The 23,602-nt window shown below is 45.8% G+C and overlaps 1 long non-coding RNA gene across 1 annotated transcript in view; it reads right to left on the reverse strand.

Moving 5' to 3' along the window:
• Window positions 1-21,690: 21,690 nt before the first annotated feature.
• The window catches only part of LOC134554809 (uncharacterized), a 44,800-nt gene continuing 42,888 nt past the window's right edge, over window positions 21,691-23,602 (reverse strand). Inside the window, exons 10-11 of the long non-coding RNA XR_010081315.1 lie at window positions 23,259-23,337; window positions 21,691-21,744 (exon numbers count right to left, since the gene is read on the reverse strand). This is a non-coding gene — a long non-coding RNA (uncharacterized LOC134554809). The remainder of the gene's footprint in view (window positions 21,745-23,258; window positions 23,338-23,602) is intronic.

The following is a 23,602-nucleotide window of genomic DNA, read 5'->3' on the forward strand; positions in this document are numbered from 1 at the left end:
AATTCCTTCAGGGTTTTAGCTTGCTGGTCTGTAAAGGAAAGTTGTGAAGGTCAAACATGTCTCATGTTGTTCTGTGCACTTGTACTGACCAGGTCTGGATGTGCTTGAGAGAAGACACTGTGCTGTCTACCCCATCTGCATGAGAATAAAAGCTCCCCAGCTAAAATGTGCATAATTGCTTTTTGGAAGAGATATAAGGCAAAAGTCTTAGTCATTTGTGGTCATTAAAGGTCCTTTTTTCCCCCCAAGATCAGGGTTGTTAACCCCGGTGTTTTGGCTCCCCTCCAGCCCAGGTACTGCCACCTTCCCCCAGGTCTGCACTGGGACTCTCAGGTGGGGCAGACACTGCTCTTCCCCTCCTGGGACACTGGTGGGCCAGCCACATGTTCTCACAGTGGCCAGAATCCTCCCATGAGGAGAACGGCTTCAGGAAGGCCCCACACTGGGGCTTTGGAAGGCTTGCTGGAACACTGAGGGAGTCAGGTGCCTCCAGAACCCAAAAGCTGCCCCTTCCCAGCCATCACCTGTTACAAACCCACGTCCAGGTCCATCACACACAGCTGAGGTGCTTGTCTACAGTCAGGTGAGTAGTTGTCTTTCTAGAGGATTGACTCTTGTTCAACTAGGAAAGATGCCCAACCATTTGGGTTTTGATATGAAAGTACCTTTACAAAAAATTCTCAGGAAAGAGGAGCCATGCCTGTGATCCATCCAGCACTCTTGCTTTGCCTCTCTTTTCCAGGCAGAATGGTGGGGAACTGAGAGGCTGTGTTTGCAGCGCAGTTAAGGGAACAGTTGTTGGGAATTATGACCGAGCTGTAGTCAGGAATGACTAGAGGGGAACAAATTAGGTGGTTTAGGAAGTGAGAAAGAGTCTTCATCAAAGGTGGTACGTTGCAGACTTGCCAAGGAAGAACATAGTAATGGGTTATTCATCCTTCAATCATCTTCACTCCTGCTTTGCTGCCAGTGTGGCTCTTGCCCACTGTGATCTGCACACTGCTAGGGCAGGATGGGATGGACTTGGTTCTGGAGTTTCCTTTTGTTCCATTTCTTTACCTCTATTTCTCAAATGTTCCCTTATAAGGCCATCTGCCTTTGTTATAGCTGGATTTTCCAGAATCCCACACCCTGCTAAAGCTTTAGGGTACTTCACCCAGAGATTAAGGGGGGCATTTATCTTGAGTCTGGTGAAAGTCTGTCTTTCATGATTCTCCCACATCCACTCTCAAGAGATTTTTCTCCTTTCAAGTTCAAGGTGGAGGGGACATTCCCTGCTAAATCAGTCCTGGCACACAGTGCACAATGGTGTGCAGAGCCAACCACAGGTAAGAAATTGTGTTGCAATAAATGAAAGGTTTGGAGCCAGACAAAATGTGTGACATTTGAAGTTCTCTGCTCTCCTCCCTCAGAAAGGCAATCTGTGACTTCTGGACCCTCCTTAATGACCCAGAGCCGGATGGAAAATAATATTAATAATAATAAAAGAAACAAAGAAGGGGCTGGCGCATTTTTTAAATAAAGAAATTTCCCTCATCTTGCGGTTAATTTAAAAGGTTTATTTCTTGAAATGAATCCTCTTCATCAAATCTCCGATCCTTGAAAATCAGTGCAACCTGCCTCTGTGGATAATGAATTGATTTGTAATGTAAATTATATAAAACACCCTCCCCGCCAGCATTTGTGTGTGAGTGTGTTTAATCTAAAGCGTTTAAGTCTGAAAATGAGCTTCTCCATCAAAAGTCTCGATTCCATTTACATTTCTTGCATACGAGTCAATTTGTGCCTGACCCAGTCTATAAATCACTGCCAAGGAGTGCTGTGTCTGTACCTCTCCTTTTCCCCCCCTCCCCTCCCCTCCTTCTCCCATCCCTGCACATGCAATGTTCAAAAAGGCATCTTTGGATACCGCCTATAAGCCGTACAGTTCCCAGTTCTCTGGCCAGAGGCTGACCAGTGGAGAAGGAACCCCAGCTCAGAGAGGTGTGCAGTGTGGGCACTTAGCAGGTAGGTGAAGAAAGGGGAGGAAGGGAAGTCCTTCTCAGCTTCTGCTGGCTGCTGTGGAAGGATTTCCCAGGGGAAGGTGCCCTTTCTCTTGGTGGCTCGTTTCCAACATGTATCAGCTTGGCCACTAAAGGAGTCTATGGCTTAATGGCACTAGACGGTGAGGTCTACTGGGGCACAGCAACACAGTCCTCTAAATCCTATGAAATGGGAATTACTTGCATCACCAGAGCCTTTAATTCTGTATTTATGTCCCCAGCTGTTTGATCATGCCAAGTTTTATCCTCCATCTCATGCCATTGGTGGTGAGATGGCATGGGCCATACCACCTTATGTTGCCTCCTGGTGCTAAAACCAGTAGGAGTAGCCTCTGGGAATTAGGGGCTCCCCTTGCTGGTTTGGCTTCCACAGGACAAATGCCTGTGGACCTTTCCGAGAGCAGGGGAAGTAACAGCAGTGGTAACTTCACCAAAAAACTCTGTTGACCCATCTGTATACTGGCATTAGAAGGGGTTTAGTAGTGATGTACTTGAGAGAACTGTTGGAGATCACATTTCCCTATATATTTACGCAAAAAGATTTACAAAACCAGTTTAACCAGTCTTTCTTGGATTCTCTTGCTCTCTTTTTTACCATAGCAGAAGGATTCCTGAAAGTGTTAGGAACATTAGAACATCAAATCTATCCAGGTCTCCAAAAGAGCATGAGATGAAGAACGGGACCGGTGGCCACCTATCCTACCCAAGGCCACTTAATGTCCTCCATCTGCGAGCCTTGACTTGCCCTAACACTGCTATCTCTGAGCACCCCTTACGAGTGAGCTCCATCCATTGCCATCTGTCTGGTCTGTCACTCTCCAGAATGAGAAAGATTGATGTCCAGCAAAACAAAGCGAAAACTCAGCTTGAGTCAGGAAGCAGTGTGAGGTAAATCTTCCGAAAAGACTTATATTGGTACTTATTACAAGGAAAAGGCTTCCTCTCTGTGCCTCTCTTGTTTGTTTACCTTTGAAATAGTGTTAATCCTTCCCTTCTCCTGGCTTTCCTCAGTTTCCATATCAGGTCTCAGAGTGTATGAACATACAGCCCTGAGCATGATGGGGATTCTGGCACTCTGGAGGAGTCCTATGAGCTGCTGTAATACAAATAGTAGGAAGAGTTTTTCCTCAAGATTACCCCAGGGGGTTGAGGTCAGACTTTCAGTGAAGGAAGACACAAACCTATTACCAGTTTCTGTGGGGACTAATGCAATTTGCACTTTGTTAGAGGAACTCACAGTGATTTGTACACATTAATTACTCCTTGCAGCATCCCAGCTGGATAAATATTATTACCTTCATTTTACAGAAAGGGTAACTAAGATGTAGAGAAGTTCATTTGTTTGACTACAGCTGTACAGCGTGCCAATGACAGGAGCCAGAAATAAAACATAAGACTGATTGTCAGTCCCCTCCTGCTCTAAAACTGTGGGTTCCAAATATTTTTTCCCTGAACATCACAAGCAAAGAAGGCAGCCATGCCTCCTAGCTGGGCTGGGTACCACAGTGGTGGGGATTGGGTACTGGGGGTGGCGCATGAAACACAGCCTGGGAAGCACCGCTTCGAGCCCCAGCCTGCACAGCCTCGCAACGATGGGAGGAGGAAATGAAAGTGCAATTAGCTGGAAACAAATGAATTTGTGTTGCATATATTTCCCAAGCTGATGGGTTGGTGAATGAACCACTCGTTATTTCATGGAGCAGCATCTCTAAAGATCTGTAGAACAACTTGGAAAAAACCCAGCTTTTCTGTTTTGACATTTTTTGCAATATTTCTGAATGCTGTCTGCCCTAGTTCCAAGCACAGCTACTGCTGTATTTCCCTTTTCTTTTTATGAAAAGGAAATTTTGAAGAAGTTTTGTAGTTGTTTAGTTGTGTAAACTCCTCACCTTGAATTTTTCAAGGTCTCATGAATGTTATGTTCACAGTATCAGCATATGCCCTACGGAACTAAAATATTTTGTAACCTAAATATCAGGCCATTTTTATTCCTGTTTTCCTATTTTTCTTCTACTGGATGAGTTAAAAATAGGTGATGTTCCCCTGTCCAGAAATGTTTAACTTCAGCCAGAGATGCAAAATGAAACAGACAACACAAAGCAGGGTCAAAAACAGGAAATAAAAGCGAATAATGGGTTTGATCATTAATTTGTTTTTATGGTTGTTGAGGGAGAGGGGAGAGTACCTTTAAAATCAAAATCCTTTTTTTCTACAAAATAAACCATGTTCAGAAATTTTCCAGCTTTCTATAACCACTTGCATTTTTCTTATGTGGTGAACAGAGGAACTAGATATTATCAGCAGCAGATAAGTCCCTGCAAGATGGGACCAGAGTGATGAAGCTCCCGTATGTGCTTCCCAGAGGTGGCAAAATGGATTCTCCAAGTAAGATGGATCTGAGAGTATTACAATAACAATAGTATTATATTTAGTTGGTCCTTACTTAGTCAGTCTTAATTACATTTGAACTGGTATCCTGCAGAGTGGTATTTTTCAACCTGTGATCTGCAGATTCCTGGTAGAACTCCTCAAAAGGAAGGTGAAAAAAGCAATTTTACCAATGCTCTCCAGTGGTTAGGACTTGTGAATTTTCTAGGGGGTTGCTGAGCCTTCTTGAGAGATTTTCTAGATTTCACCACAAATCAAAGCAAGTTGAAAGACACTACAGCAGGATAATGTTATATTGATTGCTTTGTTTTTGCAGAGGATAGATTTTGTTTAATCTTCCCCTTCCTTATATTGCTTGACACCATTAGTTTTATCTTAACTGACATCAAATATAAAAAACCATTAGAGAAAAGACTTTCTAATGTATTTTGTACTACTTTTGGGTGGGTGATAACAAGAAGTCCTTTCTGGGGCACAGTAGCTCTTTAAAACAATATTTGCTAAAAAAGAAATCAGGTAGGACAGAAAAGCATAGGCTTGAAGTGAGATCTTATTCAGTGCAAGTTTTAGAAGGAACTGGGATTCGAAATATATTGAGAACCTAGAAACTATGGGGCCTGGCCAGGGCTGGACAGAGGGAGACACAGAGTCCCTCCCTGGTCTTGAGAGCCCACTGACCTACTCCTTCTGGGAAGATGGGGCAAATGGGTGTTACAGGGGAAACTTTTATTTGATGAGGGTTTTGGTCTGTGGTGAGGGACGGAAGGAAGCAGTATCTCACCCCACCAGGGACAAGGATGTGACAGAGGGCTGTGGGTTTGGGATGGAGTGAGTGGGATGGGGCAGACTTCACTGGTGAAGAGCCCTCCCTGGCTCTGTGTCTCCTGCTGCCTTGTGAGCCCCAGCTTCCAGCCCTGCTCACCCCCAGGCACAGCCCAGCCCGGATGGGGAGCCACGAGGGACGCTGGGCAGGGGGACACATGGACACAGCTTCCATTCAACAAACACAAGCTCGTTTCTCCTCCTCTTCCATCCTGCACAAATTCCTGGTGCCTGTCACCCCGCTGTCCGCTCCGAGGGTTTTAATAAAAAGGGAAACCAACATTTGACGTGAGCACAGTAGGGAGAGGAGAGGCAGTGAGAGGGAGGGGGACAGACAATGTACCCATATGGAGAACAGAAGGATGCCAGGGCAGCTGCATTCAGAGCCTGTCCCTCTCTCCTCCCTGCGCCCCACAACCTCCTCTCCGCCGACGGGTTCTTAACATAACAAGTGAGCCGAGGGGGCGGCCAGCCCTGTGCGCGGATTCCTCCGCCCAGACCGCTGTCTCCCAGCTACTGATCCCAGGAATCAATCGCTGGGCTCTTCCCTGCCTCCCAGGCGGCACTATTGTCTCCTAGCTGCTGCACTGGAAAAGGATGCCCTGGGTCCTTTCCTGAGAAAGACCAAGAAAACCTTCGGGAGGAAAGTACATATATACCATATGCATATATATGTATGTATATGTGCATATGCAATAAATAAAGCAAGCCAGCCAAGCCCTTCAGGCAGTTTTAGCTCCATGTATTGTTCAGGAGGAGGGGTTTCCTCCCTCCCCTCCCATCTCGTAATGAAATCCCCCAAGTCCTCCTTGTTTCTCCCTCCCTCACCACCTGCTGCCAAAGGGCACTCACATGGACATGCTCCCAGGGATTTTGTCTCCTGTAGTTGGAGCAGGATAGGCTCTCACGATGGGGGAATCTTTTATTTGCTAAGGTTGTTGGTGATAGAGGTTTAGCCATAAACTCCTCCAGAGCCCCTTCAAAGCCCTCACTGCTTTCTTCATTCGCTGGCCATTTGATCTGGGGCTTCTCTTCACCCCATCTTCACCTACCCCTCCCTTCTCTTACCTCACTCCTGCAGCCACACACATATACAACAAGTCTGGCCATGGGTGGAGGGATAAAGGTGTAAAATTGCTCTCAGAGCCGCAGGTCCTGGCCCTGGGACCATCTGCCTGCATGTACATATCTGCACAGATACCTCCATCCCTTGGCTCTTGGGGCTACCCAAGAACATGCTTGATTGGTGGATGGATGGGGCAACCCACCTCTGTTTCCGCACTGGTGTTGCTGCCAGCAGTTAGACCTTTCCCTGTAATGCTTGTGGCACTGCTTTGAGGCAGGACAGAAAGCAGAGGCTCCTGGCAAATGCCCAGACCATGGTCCCTCTCACGTTGTCTCTGGCCACTGCCCATGCACTCCTGCCTTCAGGCTAGGCCTCACACCAGGTTCCCACTTGCTCTCCCTCAGCAGCATTGAAATGACAGCCCTTGTACTCCTGGGTTCTCCACCAAACAGAAGAAGGGCTGTGAAGGCATGTGGAGCCACACAGCTCTGAAGGCCCCCGGCCCTGGGTGCTCCACTATGACAAAAAGTGCAGGTGAGATGCTTGGTTCTGCTCCCCTCCATCCCCTGCCCCAAACCCAATTTCTATACAGAGACAATGAGTTCTCCTCCATTGTCAGTTTCTTTTTGCCTCCCATTGCACAGGAAAATGCTGACAGATTTCCCTGATCACTAGCCATGCTGGCTAGTGGCTAAAGCAGTTCATTTCAGACCCTGTGCAGGTATTTCTTACCATATATTATAGTGAATAATGTATCCCCAGCCATGCAGCACAAGGCTTATAAGGCTATCTCAGTATTCTGGTGACAGCTTTAAACCACTCGACCATTGACCATTCAGGTCTCATGGTTTATAGAGTCACCAGCACACCTTGACAGGGTTATAGCCTACTTACTGGTATAAAGCATGGTTAGGGATACATTATTATAGCACGTTGCCTCTGAAACGGGGCCGTGTGCCACCGGTGGCCTAGAGAGCCCTTGCTGGTGATCTGCAAAGGGCTGGGTGATGTGGACAGCCCAATTAACATCTACTGCTAAGCCACAGTGAGTGATCATTCAGTGACCTGAGGGACAATGTTCACTCTGAGATCCTGGAGGCCCAGAGGTGCAGGTGGCTCTGACAACAGGGGGGTGCAAAGAGCTGCTTTTCATCAAAGCTGGCTTCCAACCATACCTGAAGACCTCTCTTTAACACCAGTGCTCCAGCAACCACAGCAGGTTGCCACAAGGATGAAAAATTCTTTGAAGACTGCTGCTTCCACACTACGTGGCTTACTTCCACCTTTTCTGGACTGCTTCTGGTTCAATGCAACCTGACCATCTTGCTTCTCTACAAATGCCAATTTGGCCTGGCTCATGCTGAGCACTCATTAACAATTACTAGAGTTAAGGTAGTTAATCACTACAGCTAAGGTTGAAATCTGACTTTTCTTCTGATTCCAGATCCCAGGTCTGTGAGCTTTTCCCATCTCCCACAGAAAGGTTTCTTCCTTGTTTCCATTGTTTCAGTCTTGCTCCCCAGTTAGTGATTTTATTATAAAGTTTCCAGGGATTGTTTGAATTACCTTTGAATGCAGCATGTACTTGTTCTTATTGCTGTTGCAGAGCTGCAACAATTTAACAAACAAGTCAGGTTAAAAATGTTGACCTCATGTTACTTCCTGATCTCACTCGATTTGTTAAATATTGAGCCAAATTTGGAGAAAAATTACCTTGGTACTTTGAAAGCCCTCAAAACTGGAACTCAGCAATAATGTTTTAAAATTTCTGTCCTTGCACTCCCTCTTTAAGTGCTATTATAGGAAATATTTGTTAAGGATATTTCAGCTACAGGACTAGTTAAATAGATCCATTTCAGAATTACTATATGCCAATGTTCAGGATGCCTCTGAAACAAATGCACTCATTTTCTCAAATGTTATGTGTAAGTCTCAGTGAGCTCTCGACTACAGCCCCAGTTGACATATGCCTCTTCAGTGTCCTCCCTTAGTTTCCTCTGCAGCCTTGATCCTACAGAGATTTATGCTTGTGAGTAACTTTAAGCATGTAAATAGCCCCTCTGATGGTTACAGTTCACATTGTGAGCATCCTCTGGTGGGGCTGAGGCTGCCTCAGCCCCACGTTTGTGGGCGCTGCTGTCAAATGTGCACAGTTTGTGCTCAGCCAGCTGCACAGACCTGGCCTAGCTCAGGCATCCTTGCAGCATCACACCTTACCAAGTTACCTAGAGCACACATTGCACAGCTTTTGTGCCAGCTTCAATTTTATTTCAGCTTTCTGCAAGCTAGAAGGGGATGACAGGCGATATTTTAAGGTATAAAGCCAGAGTCACAGACAAATAACACCAAATGCACAATGAGTCTGTCAGGAGAAGTTAACCTGTCAGCACTCCCTGAAAGGATCTGCATTAGCAGACCAGCTTCACATCAGATCAGCATTTGTGTCATGTGGCCACAGTCTTTCTGACCCAGTATTTGGAGCCCTAAAGCCAGACTTTCTCGCCTGTTGAATCCAGGCTTCAGTAGGTTTAAGACAGCAGGGTGATTGCTTACCTTTGCACAGTAAGTTCTGCTGGTGTGAGGCTTTAGCAGAGTTTTTAAAAAGGGAGATAAAATCCTGTAATGTGTAGATGTGAGGCTATTAGTCTTTCCATAGTCTTTTTTACTTAAGAAGGGGAAGGCACAAGATACTGAAGACAAATAAGCAGATCAACTTTGTAGATGTACATTTTTATGGTCCTTTCATCACTTGCACAAACTGGTATACATAGGAAGGGGGTGTAAGATGGCACTGACAATACAGATACACTGGGACTCAGCAGGGACAAATTGCTTGCTTTGCATTCAGCTTATCAGTTCAGGTTTCCACTTCAAGCACAATAAATCCCTGAGTCCAGGATGGCATCTCTCCTTCCCTTTACACAGATTGCTCTGCCAGGTCCTGAGTGCCAGCCACTAGGTCATGCCACACCAACACTACAGCAGGAGGGCAAGGGGAGGAACCAGGCCCACCTCTGTAAAAGGACAGATAGATCATAGTGCAGATGGAACAACCGAGGGATACACAACTAATTATATGCACAAGTGTGGGGTATTTATTACTGTAAAATGCTCACAAAATTCATAGGCACCTAAGACTTATGATGGCATTATCCACCGCCACTGGAGAATTAATGGGCAGCCTTTTCCCTGTGCTAAAGCAGACAACGGAGGGGGGTACTCTGTCATCCAGAGGTGAGAGCAGGGAATGAATGCATAGACAGTACTCCCCTCTAATGCTAATGGACCCTAGCACTGAGATTAGATTTACACCCTCCCTCTAAATGTACACCAGAGGAAGGCAGCTCCCCCAGGCTGCCTTCCCAACAGTGTGGTGCTGCAAGGGCTGCTCTCTGCTCACTCTGCCTTGTCCCCACTGGCCAGCACAGGCTGTCCTGCTCCCCACATCTGCCATGCCTAGGTTTGCAGAGAAGGACTGCTCACATTTTCCTCTGGCCAGTACCCCATGGCAGTGGTGAACAGGGCAGCACTTGTCCCCCTGCACGGTCCCATGGGAGCCCCCAGCTCGTTGCTTTGTTTGTTCTCACCACCCCACCAGGGATGCCGGGCAGCAGCTGGTGCTGCAGTCCTCAGCACTGTGGGAACACCACACCATACTACAGTTCTTTTTAAATCTCAGTTCACCTAAGGAACAAAAGCATGGGGAAATTATCCTTCTCCTTCTCTTCCAGCATTCTTGCTTTGGGATAGGTATGGGATTTTGACCTGAGGAATAATAAACCTAACAACCGGCAATGTGTAAATTGATCTTCAGCTTGCAGAAGGGGCAGGCTAAAGATATTCAGGAAGAGAAAGACAAACCATCAGAAAAGTTCTCTTGGATACATTTCTCCATCATGTCTCCACGTTCGGCCCAAGTCCCTTGAGCAGAGCCGGTGTTATCCTCCCTGCCAGGAGCTGGCATTCAGAAGGCACAGCCCTGGGACTGGAGGAGCATGGTGGTGCTCACACCTCTCACTAACACAGGCACCACAGAAGGTGAGAGGAAGGGCTCCTGCCACAGGTTCGAGCAGCCCAGCTTTGCGAGCAGCCTTCCCTCCTCCCTGCGATTGCTCCCGGGCGACATCGCCCCACGCGCGGCGGGAGTGACCACAGGCCTGAGAAAGAACTCCCTGCAAATAATTCACACCAACTTGTTTAAAGGAGCAAATGGGTTTAATTATTAGTTACAATCTTGTCAATAATTATCACCCCATCTGTGGGTAATAAATGGCAGCTTCTCACAGACTGCATCATTAGAGTTTAAGGACACCAATGGGGTGCATTAAAATGCTGAGGAAAGCATTGATCTGGTGTAAAAATGCTCTTTACAAATTACAGACACGGGTCAAGCCCGCTGGTGAGTCCTCCCTCTTCCCATCTGATGCCAGCCTGCCCCCTCCTCTCGCTGTGCATCCTCCCAGTACCCCCAGCTCATGGCTGCTGGAAAGACCAAGAGCCCAGCAGATCACAGGGGACCCAGCCCTCACACAGGACTCTGGGCTTTATGGAGTGAAGGCTGCGCAGTTTTGACAGGGCTGGCATAAAGCACCACAGCTCCATCCTGGTCAGCTCTGTTGCTTTATTCCCACAAAGGGCTGGTCATCTCCACAGCAGTTTTTATCCAATGGGCAATAGAAGTAGGATGATAGAGGCAATGGTTCCCAAAATGCAGCTACTTCTAGGGTGGAAAAGCATTGGTCATCACACAGCAGGACTTCTTGGAGGAGAAATGATACCTCCTTTTTTTTTTTTTTTTTTTTTGGGGGGGGGTTGCGGTTGGTTTTGGTTTTGATTTTTTTTCCATTCAAACTGCAGGCTTGAATATAGGCCGGCAGAATGTAATTATCCAGGCTGGAATTTGGCCAAAACGCTGTGGCTAACAGTCCTACTGTTTCAAAATATGCCACTGTACCCTAAATGATCACATCTTGCAGGATTTGATTTTGCATTTCATCCAAAACAATGTTGGAAAGTTCATGAGTAGAAGGATAAGCAAAATCTAGTCCCACTTATTTCTGTACCTGCTGAAAGCTCAGAATAGCTCCTGAAATTGTTTTAATTTCTGTGCAAAATATTGAAAGCAGTCAGTGGTTTTATTCCTTTGGCAAATTCTCTGCCATCAGTTTCCATATTTTTCAGTAAAAAATACACCAACTTTCAGAAGGAGAAGCTTGGGTAAAACAAGGTATTTCAATCTGAAACCAAAAAGAAAAAGGGGAAGGGGATTTCTTTTGTTTACGACACTATTTTACTTTTTCTTCCTAGGTTTTCTTTTTGTGATTCAGCCTGGTAAGACAGACAGAGGATTAAGATAGCTAATGGACAGTCTTTATTGGCAAACAAAACTAACACCTAAATGTCTCTTTGCATGTACAAGTGGTAAACTCTTCATTAAAAAGAGAGCTACATTGACAGAGGCAGACTGGGCTACAACTGAGCCACAGTGTAAATAAATCTCTGCCAGGGCCCATACAAACACCATCCCTCCCATGCTTGAAACCTATTCCCTTAGTATTAAATAGCTCCAAATGCTCCCTGTTGTTTTGAATGCTATGCAAATATTGGCAGAAGGATGCACGCTCTGTTTTAAGGATGCCTCAGATACAGCCATACCAACCAAACTTTTTTTTGGAAAGCAACATCAGGACTTGCCATTTCTCTTTTTACTTCACCAAAGAAAAGTTATCTGGAGATTGAATTGAGTTTTTAGCTGCCTCAGGCTGTGCTAGCTCTTGAGGAATTTGGCAAATCATCCCCTGCAAGGGAAGAATAGAAAATGAAGACGTAATTTTGAAAAGTCAAAATACTTAGTTTTGTATTTTGGAAAAGAAATCATTATAATTGTTGGGGGTTTTTGTGTTGAAATAATTTCCCATTGTGGAACACAACTGTTTTTCTAGAAAGGACAGTGGCTGTCTGTAAGAACACATCTCATTGAGGCTGGAAAGATTAGTATCCTTCTGTTTTACTGGAATATCTAGAAAAACTTCAGTTTAACCAGGGAAAACCAAACCTCTCTTAATTTTCAGTTGGACAAATGAAAGAAAATGTTCAGGATATTCAGTAGCAGTTTCAGATGCCACAGCTGATGGGAGCCCAAAAGGTGAATGTGGAACATCTGATCAACTCTGCAGCATCACCAGCACGTGTCCTACAGCGTCTTCGGTGTCCCTGCTCTCTGCATGTCATTGCTGGAAAATCTCAAACTCTCCCTTATCTCACACATATCAACCACACTTAGATGAACTGCCCCAGTGCTGCCACTGCCGAGCTCACATCTAGTTTCCATCATAACCCTCTCTGGTGCTGAGAGGAGTATAAAAAAAGAAAAATAAACTGGATGCAGGAAATTACAAGTTCAGTTCTTAATTTATAGTCATTCCTACTCTACTTCTAAAAATCATGGTAATTCCTTTGATTTTCTGGAAATCTAAGTGGATCCTAAAAAGCAGTGTGACTTTTTGGCATCCTGTACCAGAAACAAATTATTCCCATGTTCTAATGCATAATGCACAGTAAGGTCTGCATGAGAACCTGAGCTGGCCGCTGCACAAACACAATTCCACCGGTGAAGCTTCCAGCCTCATTCATAGTACCTGCTCTTCAGTTTTGTTCCCATTTAAAACATGCCATGTCACTTAATTGACAGATTCCATGCCAAAGCAGTTTGCAAACACACTTGTTTGAAGAAGATATGCCCTGGCTGATTTGGAAAATCCCTACGCAGTGCATTCAAAATAGTTCCGAGCTGATTAATGACAAGTTGAGCAAATAGAGGGAATGAAGGGCCTGGCACAGGCTGTGGTTAGTTAGAATATGCTGAGTTCACTCCAACTAATTTTGTACCTTCTTCCATTTCACTTTCTGTAAAATTCCCAGCAAATCACTGTATGGTGAGGGATGTGTTGCAAACCAGAGTGTAATGAATAGGCAGAGGAGAAAAATCTCAACAACACATTTAAAAAATTCCCTGGGTAAATATTTGCACTGGAAACTGGACCTCAAGATTCACTGCCTGCAGCCAGGGGTCAGAAACATTGCAGGTCCACTCAAAACAAAGGCAACCTGAAACTGGGAAGTGGTCAGAGTCAGTGCAACCTCACCAGTGTCAGGGAACTGTGTCTTTTATTGTATCTGAAGATCCTAATCCTGCATTTGTGCACATACATTCATGGGTGTTCACATATTTAATGCAAACACACACAAGTGCGGGCACTCACACATTCTTAAAATGTATGTGCATATATTCCTCTATTCACAATGAACTGTTTATGAGCAAGCTATCAAGAAAGAGTTTTCACTGAAATTATTCAGTGAATGACTTCAAACAATGAATACATTGCAGGAAATGGCGATTGGCTCCAGAGCAATCCACAAGCAGAAAAGAAAGCATAAGCAGTTGAATAAATGGGTGGCTATGAATTACTCATTTAGCTGCATTATCTTCTTGTGGTCCAAATTCAGCAAATGTCTAAACACCCACTTCCCATTAAGAGCATGAATAGTCCCATTGATTCAATAGGGTTATTTTCTCTGCCTTCCATGGGGCAACTGAAATACTTAAATTTAAGCAAGTGCTTAAAGTGCTTTGCTGAATCAGGAGGTATGTCCACACTGTATATACCTGTGTTATACAGAAGGTCAGATTAGCTGATCCAAGAATCCTTTATGGTCTTAAGATCTATAAATCTATGAATAAAACCAGCCTTTGCTGGAATTGCTTCTCCATAACCTTCCTGAGCACTGAGATTCATCCACACCCCAAAAATATTAATAAAACATTCTGTGCTTAACTCTTTTCATATTATACTAAGTACGCCACTAAATAAACCTCTTAATATTCCAGTATATTTTGCAATGAACATTTTCCCGGTACGCTAGAGCGGTTCCTCCTTTTGTGCCATCCAGAACACAATCCCCATGAAATACTGCAGTAAACATTTCTCTGAGTACTACAGCAAACACTACCAGCATTAGCAGATTAACCATTCCACTGAGCGCCATATTAAGCACACGTTTAAATACTGAGAAAAGACGTATAGCCTCCTCTTTCCACTGCGCCTCGTTACCCCGCCGAGATCCATATTTTTCTGCACGGAGTCGACCAGCCCTGCATGTACCTGCTCTGTTCCCTCCCCTCCCAATGCCTCTCCCTCTCTTTTTCTCCTCTTCTTTGTTTTGTTCATCCTGAACCTATTCTTCTGGCTTGGAAAATTTGTCAGGGGCCAGGAAGCAAGGGATAAAAGGAGGTCAGAGGATTTGGCACATTGTTCAACCACAAAATCAACAACAAATCTGTACTGTGCGTGTATTTCTGCCTCTCTGTCTCTCTCAGAATTTGCTGAAGTCTCTTGATGGAGAAACACAGTTTGAGTGTGGGACCCCCTCCCTGGATCAAAAGATTGACATAGCAGGTCTTGACTGGTGTAATTTGGAATTATAAAGCATTGTTTGGGTTTTACAGGTGTACTTTTGTCAGCAAAATTACCGTGCTCAGAACCTTCAATGGATTCATCTTTAGCAAGTGTTTAAGAGCCGCTGACTCGTCGCTTGTTGCTGACAAACCATCTAGATTCAACCCTTGGTTCCGTTCAGCTTTTCTCCTTTCCATCCTCTCTCTCTTTTTTCCTCTCTTTTTTCCTCTTTTTTTTTTTTTTTTTTTTTTTTTTTTTTTTTTTTTACTAGCAATTTGATGTTTGATCATTTGAGGCAATGAGGCGGAGGGTAATTTACGTTATCAGGGAGGTATGAGGGGTGCTGGGAACCCAGACGCAAGGCCCATTCGCCTGCTAAAGCGCCATCGTAATGTAATGAGACTCCAGTCAAGTGCAGCTAGTAATGGAGAGGAACATTTCCCATTCATCTGCCTACCTGAGACTCCACCGAATACGACAATAACTTTTGCACGGGAGGAGCAGGGGGGGACACGGTGAAGGGGGGCCACAGTCCCCATGGCATGACTCCCTCTGTCTCCTAGAAAAGCACCACAGCCTCATCCTTTAGACCATTGAGGAAAGCAAATTAACACAACTCAGGAAGTCACAAAACAGGTTGTTGGAAGTCCTTAACCCTTCCCATGTCCTTTTCAGTAGGCACCTGGTCAGCACAGAGCCCCAGACTATCTCTGAGACTGGATCCCCTCCTTAGACCCTCAGCTGTTGCATCCCCTAGGGCAGAACTGGACCTTTGTGAAGAGGGAATTGGAGAGGATGGGCCCATGAGAACACTGGGAAGGTGCCTGCACATCAACTAGCAATAGTTGTAAAAATGAGGAAAACAATTTCCCAGTAGTGCTCCAATGCTGTTTCCCTCTGAAGGGGGTTCTAAAGAAAGTGTTTTTCCCTGATGGGCCCTAGCCAGCTCCATTCACAAGTGTGGCTTCCTATTAGAAAAACAGAGTTTTTAGAAACCCTTTCCCTTTGTTTTCAAGTGTGGCAAACAGGACATTTGTATTGCATCAACAATTTCTTTAAAATAATTTTCTAATATCAGTCAAAACCCAAACAAAATCTCAAGCCCACGCTACACTCGTAGTGCCATGGATGTCCACCCCTGTGGTAATTTCATGCCCCGTGGCTTTGGCAGAGCAGCCTCCTCCTGCCAGGCACTCAAGAGAAGCAGGTATAACTTCACACTGTCCTGCAAGAGGCTGTTCCCATCACAACAATGAGCATATTCACATGACTCTGACCATTAGGGAAACTGAGGCACAGAATGGTGTTCCATGCCATGCCATAATGAATAAAATACAAGGGTTTCAGTCTTTTTACAGAGAATGAATACCCAAGGATGATGGAAGTAAATTCTGTCCCCCCCAACTCCCCTCCAAACTCTGCTCCTCAGCCTTGGCCCTTGCCTGTAAAACCTTCCTGGCTGCAGATTCACTTTCCACTGTGCCTGTGTAGACAGGGCCTCCCAGCAGCACAGTAATAACCATAGCAGAAATACCCACCACCAGCTATAACAATGATGCACATATTCAAGTTCTCACAGGCAACCCTACTTTCTCTGTACACTTTGTTTGCAAGCTGAGGGTAATTATAGCTTGAGGGAACCTCCTGGATGCAAACAGATCTCCTGGTACAAAGATCTCAGTGTATGTCAAGGGGTGTAGGTAGCCTGGGCAATATACAGAGGAAGGAGAGATTAATTTCCTTCATCAGCCTGTCCTAAGCTTGCTGTTAGAACTCAGCCTGAGAAAGGGAGAAAGAGGAGAGGGGGAGCTGAGGTCTCTCCCTCCCAGCCCTCACCAAATTCCTGCCACATGGACCCTTCCAATTATATCCACGTTTGAAAGGCTGCTGTCAGGATGAAAGGCACAGAGCAGTAATGAACTGACGATTAATTTGCAGTTGGCTCACCCAGTGCGTGAGTGTCTCTCAGGCTCGCTGCGTGCGGGTGCTAAATATGACGATGTCAGCAATTGTCAGCCAGAGCCAGGGTTACCCTTAATAAGAGTCTCTCTCACCGCTGCCTGATTGCCTGTTGCCAGCTTCCGGGGGCTCCAGCCCGGCTCCACATCCTTCTGACGGCGAGGGGAGCTCTGTACCAGCCTGGCAGCTGCCAAACTAGCAAGAGGAAGGGAAAAGAAATGACCCTCTCCCCTGGCAAAGCAGCAGGAGCAGCTGCCAGTGCTAACTGCCTCTGCCCATGCCAACTTTGACCTGGGAGAGTTACGGCTTATGCTGGCTCGAAAATAGCTCAGGATGCAACTGCACACGTGAGCACCAGCCATGTCTGGGCTGGGATCCCTTGCATCTCCAAAGCTGGCAGCAAATTTCACAGCCCCTTAATCCATGTTAAAAACAAGGCTCTCACTCTCCTCATTCAAGTCAGCATCCCTAAGTCAGAATGGGCATGATGGCCAGGGATTGACACCGAGTTTCAAGACAGAGCTCTTGCAGAGGAACACCCTCTGCAGTACCCTGCAAACCTGTACTGCCAGCAGCTGGTTTCAGGTAATGCATTAAGGGTGGATGCAGCCTGACGGGGTCTGGGTCAGGACCTGCTCAAACATCCCTGCCAGCCTCAGAAGGGAAGCAAGAGACACACACTTGGGAACCAATGTGTCGAGCAGTCAGTGAGAGCACAGAGAGGCATCTGAGGCAGAGCTCCAAAGAGTTTGCAGGCTCACCAGCCAAGATGTGCCCGTGTGTGGAAGGGATGCAGTGGAGAGCACAGGATTGACAGGGCTGGGAATACAACCTGCATCTTCTGCATTAAGGGGGCTGTCACCAGGCCGCAGGGGACTGCTGCTTTGCAGAGGGAAGCACAACACCTGCTCAAAAGACACAAATATTCAAAGTAAAGACCAATCCCTTGACATTGCACAGAGACACCTCCTGCACGCTCCCAAGAAATCTGGGGTGTGCACAATGGTCCTGCATATTCCACTCACCCTTTTAAGTCTGTCCACAAAACCGATACACTTCATCTTCCTTCCTCATAACAGGAATGGAACCCAGGCCTGTGCTGTTAGCCACTATAAATGTGCTTAACCTCAAAAAGATATTTTCTTCAACTTCTGAAGTATGGCACTCCAAACTGCTGGACATCTTTGAGAATCTGGGTTCAGGAGGGGCATAATAAATTCTGCTGAGGAGCAAGCATTGGGTACTTGGGATGCATCAAGGCAATGCTCTTCAACTGATGTGGGACACTGTGTAGGGCCTTAGAAATGTTCATACCGCAGCTTCCTTTTACATTGCCCAAAGGCCTGTAAAATACCTTTCGTGTCTCTCATTCAGTAGATAATAATCTAGATTATTAGACCTGGCTTCATGTGATTATGTGGGGATCTGACAGGTGTGTGCACTGATTTCGTCCTGGGCATGGACTTATAGAGCTTCAGAGGGCTTACGAGAGTACAAAAATCAGCTGCAAATGGCAGCTGCCTGGAATTTTACACCAATCACTGTATCCTTCCTGCTGCAAATAGTGGGTGCCTTTCCTTTTGAAACATTCTGAAAAGCCCTTCTGTCAGTTGGCTCAGAGAGAGATTTAGTTCTAATTTTGTTTGGATGCTATTAGACAATGTTTACAGAGGTTGGACACCAAAAGAAGCATCCTTTTTCACCTTGAACAAGGGAGTTTAACCAAAAAGGTAGCTGTGAGTCCCTGTTCCCCTTTTAGCCAGCCCCTTGATTTGCAAAAAAAAAAAAAAATTCAGCAGAACCAAAACTAGGTTAGGGCTAGGTATGTGTGTCTTTGAAACTGCTTGTGACTAGAAGTCTGCTATTCATCCTGTTGGGTACACATATGACTTTATTTTATCACTACAGTCTTCAGGTGCCCACACAATTTACCAGTCAGTTTCCCTGCATGAAATCACATGCCCCTTCTGGAGAAATGCACAAAATGAAGAGAGGCAAAAAGATGGAATCTACCCACAAGGCAAGTGTTCAAGATGCTCTGAGGCCCACGTTAGCAAAATGGACATGTTACTCCTGTCACAGCCTCCAGGGTACCCTGGTAGTGTTTGATTCCAAGTTCTGTCATACCAGGCCAAGGTGGGGGACAGTGGTGATGGACCTGTATCACCAGCAGCTCTGTAGGTTTAGCATAGTCTTTCATTTATGGCTGCAGCTCTTCATGTAACTTACAGGTCTTGCTGTAACCACAAATGTGTTTCTACCATGCAATCTCTGCCATCAGAGCTGGCATCTCAGGCACTGCTCCTACCACTGCTCTCACTGCCTTCCAGTGCTGTCCCAGAAGATATACAGGGTGTCCTGCCAGTTGGACACAGCCCACATCAAGCTCACATACTATTTTAAAGAACTTGCCTCAATGAAACCTTCCTGCAAAGGCCGTCCAAGCCACTTTTCCTGCCCATCAAGCACGGCTGGGCCTGGGAGAGACACTTTTTGGCTTTCTCCTGCTCCTTCCTGCCTGGCTCCCATTAGGAACTGGCTCAGTGGCCACGCTGTGACTCTGTGCAGAGCAGGAGGCAGCAGAGTCATGGCACTAATGCCAGTTGGCAGGGTGTCCTGATGGCACTGTGTCCCTGTGACAGCCCAGTGCAGCCCCCAGAGAGTCCAAGGCTCCTCTGCAAAGGAGACCTGAGCCCTTTAAGGAAGAGAGAGGAGCAGAAATCAATTGTCTGCTCGCCTTCCTCCCCAGGCCCCCCTCTCCCCCTCCTCCATCACCACCACCACCGCACACGCACCCTATTCACCCTGCTGGAAGGTGACATTTGCTATTAACCTTATATTGGGCCATTTTGTAAATCAATGTCACTTACATTTAATAACAAGTGTAATCAAAGGAATTATGCAAATTTAATTTGATGCTTCTTGAATTATGCAAATCTGCACCACATATAATGGCTTCTGACATGTGCCCAGTTGGAGAACGTTCCATTACCTCCTCTCTTATTACCCCTATTATTATTTTTATTTTTTTATCCCGTGGGGGGGAGGGGAGAAGGGAGGGAGCAGCAGTTAGGCTTAGAGGCAGGGGGGACAAGCGAGTGCAGGGAGAAGAGAAGGGAAAGAAGAGGGGTGGTGGAGAAAAGTGCTCCTTTGCCTGCATTTTGAGTAGAAAAGCCTCCTGAAGGCATTTCTGTTATTGTTATTGCAGAGCAAGGAGAGCGGGATGGGGGGGAGCGGAATGGGGATGGGTGGAATCATTTCCCATGAATGGCTTTGCAGGCAATAATACTATAAGCCTCTGAGTCTAAATTACTGCCCTTCCAGTCCTATCTTCAGCACAATATTATTCTCCTTGGCCTCTTCTTCCTGAATCACCAGGCAAGCTGGGGGAGGGTGAGGAAAGAGGGGAGCAGGACCCATAGAGTGGAAAATGCAGAATAAATGGGTGAAAAGATGTTTCGGATTTTTTGTTCTGTGGTCATCCAGGTGCCCCCACATTCTTATTCCTTCTGTCAGGGCTCCAGAGGAATAACTGTTCTTTTCCCCTTTGCTTTCCCAACAATCATTTCCTTGCATGTGACCCAAGGTCAGGAAAAACATGTGCCTCAGTTTGTAATATCTTCACAGTAACCTGGGGTATCTTCAGCCAGTGACATCCCCAGTTTCTCCTTTTGCAAGGACTTCAGTGTCTGTAGCATCAGAAGTCAGTTTGGACCAGCCTCTGTTTCTTCTGCTAGTCAGAGATGGCAAGAGTATTTGGTGATCACAGGATGGACTTGAAAGACAGTGCCATGATGGTCATCCAACATATGATGCTGGACAACATTTTCCTCTGCTGCTCCTCACAGCAACTGATGAGCAACTCTTGCCACAATAATTTGTGCAGTGTGAGCTTGAGTAAGACCACTCCCACCTCTGTCTTAGTTTCCTCACACTATGCAAAGCAGATAAAGAAATTGATCTGTATTTTGGAAGGACAAGAAGAAGGAGAAGAAAATACATTTATAAAAGTATGTGCACTCCTCTAATGTGAATTGATACACACTATGAGGGCACAGTACCAGTATGGCACCATCATTTCTATAAAGCCAAGAGCCACTAATATCCAAAGTCTCCTTTGACTTTGAGAATTGAAAGGTAAGGAGTATTTCTACATTTTCCAGTTTATATTTGCCATGTTTCCTTCCAAAACTCTTCAAGAAACACTGGGGGTTTTTTTCTTCTTTTCTCTAAATATTTCTCCTATTATTTCAAAGCCCTAAAGGCCCTGCAGTTTTTTCTCCAGTGGAAGATGATTTCCAGAAATGTACTCTACATTTATATTTTAAATACAACAAATTGGAAAAGATGTCCAGATTAATTTTTTCTTACCTACCAATACTTGAAATCCTTTTAAAATCTAAATAAAATGGGTTTTTTTCTTAAATGCAAGGATTTTTTCATCTGCTATCAAAAAAATATACTCTCATAGAAGTATTGGTGAGAGAAAAAACTGAACATCATCTGCCCAAACTGAACATCATTTGAAGTTCACTGTAGAAAATGTCATGTTTCAGCTAGTCCCTAATAGTATGGTTTCCACCAATGATGGGGTGAAATGGATGTGCTCACCCCGCTTCAAGGCTAACAGCTGCTGGCCTTAGGAAGAAGTATAAAACACCCAGGGGATGCTGCTGATGTTGCTTTTCAAGCCCTGGTGGTGTTGGACAGCATGACCAACAGTTCTCCAGCGCCATCAGCACTTTGCCACTGCTAATTCTCTGTAGAACCCATATGGGAAACAAGGGTGGAACTCAAGAGTTGCAGCTGTGGGTAGAAATCCTGCTGAGAGGTCTCAGTCCAGCATCTTCTCTGACCCTTGTTCAGGGAGCCCAGCCCTGCCCTCTCCAGCCCCTAGGGATGTGCTCTCTGAAGGAAGGGTATCAGCAAGAATGTCAATAATGGTGCCTGATGCTCACCTCTTGCTGAGGTTGTTGATTCACTGTCCAGAGACTGTCTCTGTCATTAGAGGCTGAAGAAAGGAACAAAGCTCATTTCAGAGTCAGATACACAAATAAGCTCTGAAGTCCTCCTCAGCCCAACATTTCTTGACTGCACAGAGGATGTTTGCTTTGCCTTGCCTTGCCCTCCCAGCAGATGACCTTCATGGCTTTCATGGACACGGGGATGGTCAGGACCCACGACCATTTCCTGCTTCCAGGTGCTGCACAAGCAGATCAGCAGGAGGGTGCCCACGGCTGATGTGGGTGCCCACCCCACATAGCCCTCAGCCTCAAAGATCCTTCAGGGGAAGCAGGCTAATGAGTGCATGGAGCTAAACTTGTCCCTAGTGATAAACCTGCTGAGGTCAACAGAGGTACAAACAGCCCGAAGGGTCCTATCCCTGGATTCAAGAGGTGTGTGGCAGATGGAAGCACCTCTCCTACAGAGAGAGCTCAGCACACAAAATGCTGCTTCATAGCTGGTGTTTCTGGACTTATCTCTCCACAAAGATTCTCAGGATATCTCTGTATGACTTCAAGCATGGATATTCCAGGATAAAAGAGTCTGTGTTGGAGTTTGTTTGGAACAGCTGTCAGGAGCAGCTAGAAAATGTCCTGTACTCTACATTACAGCCAGCAGCATCAGTCACAGAGCTAAGGCATCAGTGGCTGCTGTAATATGGGCTCACTGCTCTCTGTTCCTCACTGCAGCCCCAGCTGGAGGATGCCAAATACAACAGAGATGCCAGAGTGAAAGTGAAAGCCTTTTCCTTAGGGAACCTGTTCCACGGGGCTTAGGTCCTGATGCTGTAGGTTGATTCAGAAACAGGCAATGCAAAGTTCCTGAGTCTAGGCTGAAAGACCTTTGTGCTGTTGCTGGGACAGGGAATTTGCCTGCCTCAGGCCCTGAAGGGAGCATGCTGGGCTTCCCCAGGGTAAACAAATAGAGTGGGGAAGTCATAATTGACACAAGGGCTCTAAAAGGGACAGCTCCCAGCGGGAGGCCATGCTGCTTGAAGTTTCCTTGCTCTCCCCTTCCCTGGAAATCACAGGTCATTGCTTGCAGCCACCTCTTTCCCAATAAAACTGTAACCAATGAAGAGCCATAAAAACACTGAAGCACAGAAAGGCTGGGAATCTGATCTGGTGCAAAAGGACACACTGACAAAATGAGCATGAAACATCGTGGGAAGCAGTTTGGAGGGATCAGGCTGGGACAGTGCAAGATAAGAGCTCCTGGAGCAAGACGGTGATGGCTTCAGAAGCAGTAGAGACAGGGGTGAAGGAAGTGGTGACACAGTGCTGTGACAACTACCAGCAATGTAGCAATGTGGAGAGGAGTTTCCCAGGAAGATATTTTTCATTAAAATAAACTTTAAAGTGAGAGCTGCAGAAGAAATGAAATTATGGAGAGTCCTGCTTCTGTCCCAGCTGTCACACTACTGCCTGTGCTTGGCCAGGGCATACAGGAGTAAACAGGTGTCCTATCTGCTCCACGCCTCTGTTTCACCACCTGTAGGGAGAAGACAGGAGAGACACTCACCCCATGGGCTGGAATAGACCTCATCAGCAGTGGCTCTTCTGCAGTGTGACTCCGTTGACATCAGGAAAAAAACCTCTTGCTTAACAAAGAAGAAAGGTATACTGTTGATGATGCAAGGAGGGAAGATATTCCAATTTACCTTTGCCCTTGTAATGACAGGAAAGGCACCAGAGTTTCTCCTTCATTTTCGGGCAGATGAAAGGAAGATAGCAGTTTCATATGCAGATAAAAGTCATATAAGAAACTGAACAGGCACAACAGCTGATTTTTTTACATAGTAATAATTATGTGTTTTGCTATTATGTTTAGAGGCTTTTAGGCTCTGTATTTAATAATTTAATTAC

Source organism: Prinia subflava, chromosome 9, assembly GCF_021018805.1.
Source record: "Prinia subflava isolate CZ2003 ecotype Zambia chromosome 9, Cam_Psub_1.2, whole genome shotgun sequence".
NCBI lineage: Eukaryota > Metazoa > Chordata > Aves > Passeriformes > Cisticolidae > Prinia > Prinia subflava.